Below are 11,790 nucleotides of genomic sequence, written 5' to 3'. Positions count from 1 at the left end.
AAGGCAGACTTTACTGTGGCTATTACTCAAAGGCCATGCCAAGAACTCCTTCTCCTGCAGCCTCCCTGGCTTGCAATCTTGCTAAGTTCAGGACAAAGGCTACAGAGTGATGTTGGATTCCATCAGGAGACAGAAAATTACGTTTTTTCCAACTCTGGGGTCAAAATCAGCCTGCACAGAGTCTGAAAATTCTTTAAAGAAATTTTCTCCAACCTTCTGACCATCTCTCCTCTAATCAAAGGCATTCAAACCCAGCTTATAGAGCCAGGTAAGAAATGGAATCCACAGAACCCACCCATCCACCAGTAGTCTTCTAAGCCCCTTCCCCAAACTCCTTCCTCTTCTAGTTCAATGATTATCAGCATTATCGACATTTGGAGCCAGATTAATTCTTTTTCTTGGGAGGATGTCCTGTGTAAGGTGGATATTTAGCAGCACCCCTGGTCTCTGTTTAACCACCCTCACTTGTGACAACCAAAAATGTTTCCAAATACTGTTAAATGTTCCCCCAAAAAGGGAGGTTGCAAAATTGCCCCTGGTTGAGAACCACTGTATTAATTTGGAGTAGGCAGAACTCCAAGAGGAACCTCGAGACCCTAGCCCCCTGATGCAGGTCCTCTGTGGGTGGTAGGACCTAGGAATATCATGGGCTGTCACTTCCATGATTAGGTTGCACCTTCAAGCAAGAACCATCTAGTAGCTGAGTTAAAGCAACTCCAGAACTGTGAGAGATTATAATAAAATTATTGTTATTTCAAGCCACTCTTTTGGAGTATTCTATTATACAGCAACTCCTTAAATAACATCATTTCATTCAATGTCATTTCATTATAACGTTGGTGAGAAAAAGAATCCATTCTCAGCCAGGGGCATTGTCTGTATGGAGTCTGCACCTTCTCCCCATGTCTGTTACAGATTTTCCCTGGGTACGCCAGTTTACTTCAACATCCCAAAGATGTACCCATTAGGCTTATTGGCGTGTCTGCGTGGTCCCAGTCTGAGTGGCTGTCCGCAAGTGTGTGAGTGCACCTGGCAATGATGGGATTGGTCCTGTCCAGGACTGGTTTCTGCCTTGAACTGTGAGCTGCCAGGGGAGGCTCCAGCCACTAGAGACCCTGAACTGGAATGAGCAGTTTAGAAAAATGAATGAATATAAATTATTGTTAAAAATTCATAAAGTATATGATAATCATACAAATGCATGACAACAAACGATGCAGTAAAATAGCACTCTGCAAGCCCGCCATACTTGTAATTTTATTTTTTTTAATTGAGACGGAGTTTCGCTCTTGTTTCCCAGGCTGGAGTGCAATGGCAAGATCTCGGCTCACCTCAACCTCTGCTTCCCAGGTTCAAGCGATTCTCCTGCCTCAGCCTCCCGAGTAGCTACGATGACAGGCATGTGCAACCATGCCTGGCTAATTTTCTATTTTTAGTAGAGACAAGGTTTCTCCGTGATGATCAGGCTAGTCTTGAACTCCTGACCTCAGGTGATCTGCCTGTCTTGGCCTCCCAAAGTGCTGGGATTACAGGCGTGAGCCACTGCGCCCGGCTTGTGATTGTTTTTTAACTGCGTGGTGGTGGCAAGAGGTGCTCCTTTCAATTTTCACTTGTAAACACTTATTCCTTGATTTCTCGATTTAACCACAACACTACAACAGTTATCACTCACCGATTAACCAAAAATTGAATGAATAGGCTCATGGTGACTCATGCCTGTAATCCCAGCACTTTGGGAGGCCAGGGTGGACAGAACACTTGAAACCAGTAGTTCGAGACCAGCCTGGCCAACATGGTGAAATCCCGTCTCTACTAAAAATACAAAAATTAGCCTGGCTTGGTCCCAGCTAGTCAGGAGGAGTGAGCCAAGATCACACCACTGTACTCCAGCCTGGGAGACAGTGAGACTCCATCTCAAAAAACAACAACAACAACAACAAATGGATAAATAATTCTCTCGCTTGTTTTTATTAATCTTTCTTAAACACATATATAGCTAACACTTATGTCAAGATTTTAGCAGTGTTCTGGGTCTTTACTTAGGAGTTTGGTGATGTTTTTGTGACCAGAAATATGCTGCAGTAATTTAACTCTTGTTTCTATCAATTAGCCTACGGTAAAATTGGTTTCTTTATATGTCATTTCACTTGAGGGTGCTGTTTACAAGAACCTGTCAATGACATTAAGTGAGAAGTTACCATTTAGTAACAGATAACAAAAATAGACTTTGCTCTCTGCAAGTGGGAGGTTGCCATAACAAAACCTAAACTGCAGTAATGGCTTTGAGACGGGGGTGTGTACACATTACAAAGGCTTGGAGAAATCTGTCAGCCGAGGTTTGATGGCCCTTGAGGAGGCCGCTGGTGAGGACTTAGTATAAGTTAGAAAAATGTCATGATCCTTGTTATGTAATTATGAAAGGTTTAGCAGCACTGTCACCTGTTCTGAAGTAGAGAATAGAAAATATACAGAATTAACTGTTTAATTTGGATGAAGAGATTAGAATTCCAAACAGAATGTTAATACTAGTTTCTTTTAGCAGATAAGGATGGAGGCCAGGCATGGGGGCTAACAGCTGTAATCTCAGAACTTTGGGAGTCCAAGGTGGGCAGATCGTTTGAGGTCAGGAGTTCGAGACCAGCCTGGCCAACATGGTGAAACCCTGTCTCTACTAAAAATACAAAAAAGTTAGCCGCGTGGTGGCACGCACCTGTAATCCCAGCTACTTAGGAGTCTGAGGCAGGAGAATCACTCAAACCCAGGAGGTGGAGGTTGCAGTGAGCCAAGATTGTGCTGTTACATTCCAGCCTGGGCAACAGAGTGAGAGCCTGTCTCAATCAGTCAATCAATCAATCAATAAAAGTATGGAGAAACATGACTTGAAAAAGGAACTGTTTGATTTTCAACCAAATTTAAAGCAAGTTGTGAAGGATCCTGGACTGATGGGTTTGAAAATAAAGTTGTTTCTCATTTCTAGCTTCTCTACATGAAAAAAAAAATCTTATATTAAACACCGCATGTTCTCACTCATAGGTGGGAACTGAACAATGAGATCACTTGGACTCGGGAAGGGGAACATCACACACTGGGGCCTATCATGGGGAGGGGGGAGGAGGGAGGGATTGCATTGGGGAGTTATACATGATATAAACGTCATGCACATGTACCCTAGAACTTAAAGTATAATAAAAAAAAAAAAAAAAAAAAAAAAAAAAAAAAAAAAAAAAAAAGAGCCTATCAGTAATATAGGTAAATAACATATTTCAAAAAAAAAAAAAAAAAGAAATGACCTTAGAACAAAAATCAAATCCAGAGGAGAACTATGAGATCCTTTCTTCAGGCTTTAGAAAAATTTAAGGTGGTGCCTCACAGACCCTTTCAGCAAACAAAAGGTCCTCTAAGGATCTTACAGGCATGCCTCTCAGACATCCCTCAATGAACTTCATTAACGTTAAACTCATAACAATAAGGGCAACATTTCACAGCAGCTTTCCAGGGAGCCCAAGGTAGAGAGTCACTTTTATCAACAAGATTTGTGGGTATTGATTCTAGCTAATTGAGTGAACTCAAATGAGAGTCACAAAAAAATCCTAAAAGTTTTTAAGAAAATAATGCTGGCTTTCAACTACGAAGCTGGTGATGTTCTGCCAACCTATTTTTCTGGACAGAACTCATACAAAGCAAAAAGGAGTCTTTAGACACTCCCTCCAAAAAGTACTATGGATAGGAATCAGGCTGGGGGAAAAAAAAAAAAAACTATTCGGCTGCAAACACCAGCTGTTTTATAGAGAAGGAAGGATAATTCAGAAGGTGAACCAGGATTCCATTGCATAGAGAATTATTCCCAGGAAATAGAGCTAAATAGTAATTAAAGAACTAGCAACGTGTACTCAGCTGTATTTCAAAATGTCTATGGACCAATGAATGCTGTGTGACTGCTATTTTCCCATGTTTTGAATGCGAGTGTCTATAATGATCTATGCCTGTCTCACCATGGTATGTTGGTGAGACACTCAGGAAGCTCCATTCACACCTGAACTTCACTTAGATAACAAGATCCTGGACCTCAAGCACAAGGTTAATAGCATAAAATGATATGGCATCGAGGTGTTTTAGAGGAGGGGTTGAGTGTATTTTGCAAGCAGAAGGGCTGAGAATGATCATGACCAGAAGGCAGACTATGATTGCATTTCCAAAATCCGTCATCGGCAACGATGCTTCTGGCCCCACATGCTACTACAGAACTTTGTTACTCTCCCATCAAGAGATGGAGTCTATGCCCCCTTTCCTTGAATTGAGGCCTTTGGGATCACCACAATAAATAGAATGTGATAGAGCGAGGCTGCATGACTTCTGAAGCTTGGTCACAAAAGGTGATATAGCCCTGCACCCCTCCCTCCACCCACACTTCTTTGGAGCCCTGGGCTGCCCTGTAAGAAGCCTTGTTGCCCTGGATCCACTATGCTGAAGAGTCCACAGGGAGATACACAAAGAGAAAGAAAGTGATTCCCAAGGAGCCTGTATCAGTCAGGAATCTCCAGAGGGAAAGAACTAATAAGATATATGTCTCTCTGAAAGGGAATTTCTTAGGGAGAATTGACTCACACAATCATAAGGCAAAGTCCCATGATAGGCTGCCTGCAAGCTGGGGAAGAAAGAAGCCAGTAGTACTCAATCCAAGTCCAAAAGCCTCAAAACCAGGGAAGCCGACAGTGCAGCCTTCAGTCTGTGGCTAAAGACTGTTTGTTGTTTAAGTGGTTGTTTAGAAGTGTGTAGCACCTCCCGACCAGGCGCGGTGGCTCATGCCTATAATCCCAGCACTTTGGGAGGCTGAGGTGGCCAGATCACGAGGTCAAGAGATCGATACCATCCTGGCTAACACAGTGAAACCCCATCTCTGCTAAAAATACAAAACATTAGCAGGGCGTGGTGGCGGGCGCCTATAGTCCTAGCTACTAGGGAGGCTGAGGCAGGAGAATGGCATGAACCTGGGAGGCAGAGGTTGCAGTGAGCCAAGATCACTCCACCGCACTCCAGCCTGGGCAACAGAACAAGACTCTGTCAAAAAAAAAAAAAAAGAGACGTGTGTAGCACCTCCCCTGCCCCTTTCTGCCTGCTCCAGGCTTGTAAGACATTCCTGCTTCCTCTTCACCATCCACCATGACTGTAAGCTTCCTCAGGCCTTCCCAGCTATGCTTCCTGCACAGTCTGTGGGACCATGAGTCAATTAAACCTCTTTTCTTTATAAATTACCTAGTCTCAGGTATTTCTTTAGAGGAATGCGAGAACAGACTAATACAGCAAGGAACTACCTCTGCACAATCTGGGAAGACTTGGTAAAGCCGATGAAATTTTAGCCTGATCTTGGAGAATATTTTCCAGGTGAAAGAAGGGCAAAATACACTGAAGACAGAAATGATACCACATGATTAACGCACACATAAAAGAGAAAGATTTTTTCTCTGGAATTTAGATATTTTAGGACAGACGCTTGCACACACACACACACACACACACACACACACACACGAGGGCTTCAAAAGTTCATGTAAAAGTGGAATTAAAAGAATTAAAAGCCAGTGGGCATGTTGGCTCACACCTGTAATCCCAGCACTTTGGGAGGCCAAGGGAAGAGGACTGCTTGAGGCCCGGAGTTCAAGACCAGCCTGGCCAACATGGTGAAACCCTGTCTCTACTAAAAATATAAAAATTAGCCAGGTGGGGTGGCAGGCAGCTGTAATCCCAGCTACTTGGGAGACTGAGGCAGGAGAATCACTTAAACCTAGGAGGCAGAGGTTGCAATGAGCCTAGATGATGCCACTGCACTCCAGTCTGGGTGACAGAGTGAGACTCTATCTCAAAAAAAAAAAAAAAAAAAGATAAAAATGAAAATGTAAACTTTATTTCTCAACATAATTTCCATCAAGTTCAGGACACTTTTGTAAGCAATGATACCAGCCACTAGTCCATCCCTAAAGAACCAAGAGTCCTGGGAATTCAACCATCTCAATGTAGTCTTTTTTATACTATTAACGGGGGAAAAAAAATGAGTGCCCTTTAAAGATTTCTTAAGATTAGGAAATACAAAGAAGTCAGAAGCAGCCAAATCAGGACTATAAGGGAGATGTCTAATGATTTCCAATCGAAACACTTGCAAAATTGCCTTTGTTTGATGAGAAGAATGAGCAGCAGCATTGTCATGATAGAGAAGAAATTTCTGGTGAAGCTTTCTCAGGTGATTTTCTGCTAAAGCTTTGGCTAACTTTCTCAAAACACTCTCATAATAAGCAGATATTATCATTCATAGGCCCTCCAAAAAGTCAACAAGCAAAACGTCTTGAGCATCTCAAAAAAGTATTGCCTTGACCTTTGCTCTTGACCAGTCCATTTTACTTTGACTGGACCACTCCCACCTCTTGGTAGCCATTGTTTTGATTGTGTTTTGTCTTCAGGATCATACTGATAAAGTCGTGTTTCATGTCCTATTACAGTTCTTTGAGAAATGCTTTAGCATCTTGATCCCATTTGTTTAAAATTTTCATTGAAATCTCTTCTCTTATCTGCAGCTAATCTGGGCACAACAGTTTTGGCACCCATCAAGCAGAAAGTTTGCTCGATTTTTTTTCTTTTTTTTTGCTATGGAGTCTCAGTCTGTCGCCAGGGTGGAGTACAATGGCACAACCCCTGCCTCCCTAGTTCAAGAGATTCTCCTGCCTCAGCCTCCCGAGTAGTTGGAACTACACGTGCACACCACCACACCCAGCTAATTTCTGTATTTTTAGTAGAGACGGGGTTTCACCATGTTGGTCAGGATGGTCTTGATCTCTTGACCTCATGATCTGCCCACCTCGGCTTCCCAAAGTGCTGGGATTAGAGGCGTAAGCCATGGTGCCCGGTCTCCAATTTTAATTTTTTTTTTTTTTTTTTTTTTTTGAGATGGAATCTTCTCTGTTGCCCAGACTGGAGTGCAGTGGTGCGATCTCGGCTCAAGTGCAAGCTCTGCCTCCCAGGTTCACGCCATTCTCCTGCCTCAGCCTCCCGAGTAACTGGGACAATTTTAATTTTTGAGTCCAAATTGTGTAAGCTGAACCAGTTGAGATGCCTATGGTGTTGGCTATTATTTCTGTGGTTAACGACTGATTCTCTTCAATTAGGACATGAACAAGATTAATTTTTTCCTCGCAGATCGATGTGGATGGTCTGCCACTGTGGGCTTCATCTTCAACATCATCTCATATCTTCTTACAACCAGTTATCCATTTGTAAACTGCTGATTTCCTTGGGGGCATTGTCCCCATAAACTTTTCACGAAGCATCAGTGATCTCACCATTCCTCCACTCAAGTCTCACCATAAATTTGATGTTTGTTCTTGCTTCAATGTTAGCAGAATTTATGTTGCTCAGAGAGGGGCTCTTTTCAAACGAATATCTTGTTCTTCTGAACGTCTAAAACTAGACTGAGTTTAAACATACCGTAACAAGTTAAAACAAGTTTATTTTGGTGGAAAAAAAAAAAAAGAAATCCAAGCATAGTTTTTACGCTATGCATGGAAAATATACATTTCCTTGAACTTTCTGAAGACCCCTCATGTATATATAAAAGTTAATTGGCTGAAACACAGAGTATATCAGGACAAACGGCAGGAAGCAAAGCTACGAAGGTCAAGTGGGTGCTAAGACCTATCCTACCACATAGTTATAGTCATCAGGGTCCTGGTCAGACATAAAGCAAGGCAGAGACCATTCAACTGTCAAAATCTTAGAAGATTTTATTGGCTGCCTATTACCTTTCCATAAACGTGAATCACAGACCAAACATAATTGTGAGATTATGCAATAACTTCCTCAATCCACTCCCCTCCAATCACAATGATAACCTTAAAAAGAAACACAACTTGCTTCTTTGAACTTCACCTTTGTCCTGAGAGATGTGAATTCCCAAGTTGACCATGGCTTTAAACATCTAAATGTGTATTTTTAACACTGGAAGCATGCATGCTTCACATTTTTCCATGGAAAGCTTAGCAAACAGAGGTGCTGTAACTGGCTCCACTGCCTGAAGGCACATTTGTTTCATCAAGGTACTCTAATACAATTAACAGAGAACAAAGGAGAGCCATTCTGCAAACAACAAACAATTCAAAGCGATCCAGACTCGGATCCCCCTCCAAGACGGCAGTGGAGTGGCAGATCTAATGTCCTTGTAATATCTGGTCTCTGTATGAGCATTCAAGAAATGCCATAGAAACCAAATATTAAAACACCTACAACTTAAGAGACAAGATAGGTGATGGAAGCCACCAAGAAGCAAGGAGCTCTCTAGTGAAGTGGCAAGAAAGGAGAGAGCCATTTAGAAACCGTGCAGGCCTGTTAAGGAGCTAAGTAGTTGGAATGTCTGAGTGACTCCCTAAATAAGCACTGAAACGCTTTAAATTTGTACATAAATAAAACTAAATCACAGTAGTCAACATAGGAAAGCCAACTATTGTGTTTTGTTTTTTCTGTTTAGCATCTTGAAGACATCGTTTCATTCATGTATTCTACAAATATCCGTTAAGCATCAACTATGTGCCAGGCACCCTTTTACGTATTGAGGATACAGCAGTGAACACCCCAGGCAAGATCTCTGTCCTTATGGAACTTATGTGATAGAAGGAGATGGTAAACCCATAAACAGATGGATCTGTTAATGATGACAACAATGAAGAAAATAAAACTGAGTAACTAGAGAAGGAAATCGACTACAACAGGAGAAGGGGTCAACTTTAGCCTGGTCAGGCAAGAGGTGACATTTAAACTGAAGAGGAGACACTTGACCTGACACCAGATAAAAAGCTAATTTTACAAAGATCTAGGGAATGTGGATTCTACGCAGGAGCGACACCCTGAGGTTAGAAGCAGGCTCAAAGCTTTAAAGAACAGAAAGAAGGTCAATGCAGCTGGGACATCATGGTGAAGAAGAGTCAGGAAATATGGTTGGAGAGAAGGGCACGGGCCAGATGACAAAGGGCCTGGCAGGCCAAGGTAAAGAGCTTGGATATTATTTAAATACAACGGGGACTGGGTGCAGTTACTCATGCCTCTAATCCCAGCACTTTGGGAGGCCAAGGCAGAAGGATCACTTGAGACCGGGAGTTCAAGACCAGCCTGGGCAACATAGTGAGACCCTGTCTCTTAAAAAAAGCAATGTTCTTTACTTAACCAGGCATGGTGGCGCATGCCTGTGGTCCCAGATACTCAGGAGGCTGAGCTGGCAGGATCACTTGAGCCCAGGAGGTCAAGTCTACAGTGACCTGTGATTGCACCACTGCATTTCAGCCTGGGTGGCAGAGTGAGACCCTGTCTGTCAATCAATCAATCAATCAGTCAATTGATGTGATGGGAAGTCACTGGAAGTTTTTGAGAAGAAAGATGGGATCTGATCTACATTACTAATCATTGCTATAAATACCTTATGGGCAATAGACTGATAATAAAGCACAAAGGAGGAAGCATAAAAACCATGGTAGTTGCCCCAGCAAAAGATAATAGAAGCTTGGACTTGAGTAGCTAGCCACAGTGGAAATTATTTCACTTATCCTTGACAATGACCCATACAGTAAGTACCAGCCTGCTTATTTCGCAGGTGAAAAAACTGAGGATGGGCATGGATTATGTATTAATAACATGATGAGTCACACAACTGATGAGTAGCAGAGACAAGATTCACTCAGGTCTGCAAGAACCAAAGACCACACATACTCTCTCCTACCTCTCTGCCACCAGGTGGAGTCGAGAGCTGTTAGAAGGGTCACCAGAGTTCAGAGGCATGGATTCCCAGGTCCTCAAATCCAAGACCAGCAGCACTCTCCCTGAGAAAGGAAGGAATAGTATTTGGCAATAAAAAGTTCGATACATGTAATGCATATCACATAACACAGAGAAGCATCAAAGATATCTTGCTGGGGATCAGCCTTTCTCAAAAGAAGACACACTCCATGATCCCATTTACATTCAATTCTAAAAGAGGCAAAATTAATACATGGTGAAAGAAACCAGAACAGCAGTTAACTGGGGGGAGTGGAAGTTTTATACTTTAAGTATGATAATAATCAGTTTTGTCACATCATCACAAGGAAGTTTTCTCAGTATCAATGCATAAATATACTTAAAAAACAAAAAACCAAGATCAGCGATGCAAGCATTGGTATATAAGGAAATTCTGAATGCTGAACACTGCCCGCCCCATGAACTCGAGATTCTCAGAAAACTGCCGACTAAGACATTCGCCAGTTCTAGCTCACCCTTGTCAATGTGGAGCATTTGCGAACTGTCAGTCTTAAAAACCAGCAAGTGGGATATGACATGTAGAAATGGCACCTTGAAAGGGAAAGAAAAAAAGGAAGAGCAAATCATCAGCCCTGGACCTCAGGTGGGTGTAGGAGAGAATGTGTTTGGTGTCTGTCAAATTTTTGCATCCTTCATTGACACTTTGGTCCATGTCACTTTTGTCCATGGCTGGAAGATGCAGCCTCCAGTTGCATCCATTTGCTGCAAAGGGCATGATTTTTGTTCTTTTAGATCTTTCTGGCAAAGAAACCCTTTGCCTTGTTACTGGTGGGATGAAGGTGAAGGCAGGCCCAGATGAATCCTCGCCATATGCTGCCACGCTAGCCACCCAGGACGTGGCCCAGAGGTGCAAGGGCTGGGCATCTCTACCCTACACATCAAACTCCGGGCCACAGGAGGAAATAAGAACAAGACCCCTGGACCTGGGGCCCAGATGTCCCTCAGAGCCCCTTGCCTGTTCAGGTATGAAGATCTGGCAGAATGAATACGTCACTCCAATCCCCTCTGACAGCACTCACAGGAAGGGGGGTCACCGTGGTTGCCATCTGTGGACAGGAATCCTCAAAATATTTTTCTGTTAATAAATTGCTTTCCTGTAAGAAAATAAAAAGCCAACCAATATGCCCTGAGCACTAATTATATGCCAGAGCCTCTTCTAAAAGCTTGTCACGTTGAATCCACCAACAACCCTACGAAACTGGTTCCAGGATTATTCCCATTTTAGAAATGAGAACACTGCAGCACTGAAGGACTGAGATCCTCTGATGGCTTGCTTATATCCCCAGTGAGACCGGAAACTCCTTGAGTCAGGTTCCATGTCCTGTGGCTTCATGGATCCTCAGGTACCGTGATAATGCCAGCCATGGAGTGTGGCAAAAAATCAAAACCACAATGAAATATCAACTGACACCAATCGTAATGGCTATTACTAAAAAGTCAAAAAAAACAGATGCTGGTGGGGCTGTGGAGAAAAGGGAAGACTTAACCTCTGTTGATGAAAATGTAAATTAGTTCATTGCGGAAAGCACTTTGGAGAGTTCTCAAGGGACTTAGAACAACCATTCAGCCCAGCAACCCCATTATTGGGTATATACCCAAAGGAAAATAAATCTTTCTACCAAACAGACACATACACTCACACAGTCATCAAAGCACTATTCACAATAGCAAAGACAATACACAGTAGCAATGAAATCAACCTAGGGGCCCATCCATGATGGCTGGATAAAGAAAATGTGCACCATGGAATACTATGCAGCCCCCCCCCAAAAAAAAGCAAAAATCATGTCCTTTGCAGAAATATGAATGTAGGTGGAGGCAATTATCCTAAGCAAATTAACACAAGAACAGAAAACCAAATACCAGATGTTTTGACTTATAAGTGGGAGCTAAATATTGGGTACCCATGGACATAAAAATGGGAACAATAGCCACTGCACACCACTAGAGTAGGGAGAACAG

At 42.6% G+C, this 11,790-nt stretch overlaps 1 pseudogene; it reads left to right on the top strand.

Moving 5' to 3' along the window:
- Positions 1-10,174: 10,174 nt before the first annotated feature.
- On the top strand, positions 10,175-10,910 carry LOC117097426 (annotated as a pseudogene).
- Positions 10,911-11,790: the final 880 nt, after the last annotated feature.

The sequence above is a fragment of the Trachypithecus francoisi genome, unplaced genomic scaffold (assembly GCF_009764315.1).
Source record: "Trachypithecus francoisi isolate TF-2019V2 unplaced genomic scaffold, Tfra_2.0 Lachesis_group15, whole genome shotgun sequence".
NCBI classification, from domain to species: Eukaryota; Metazoa; Chordata; class Mammalia; order Primates; family Cercopithecidae; genus Trachypithecus; species Trachypithecus francoisi.
Note: the sequence above shows the minus strand (reverse complement) of the source record. Positions and strands in the feature narration are given on the sequence as shown.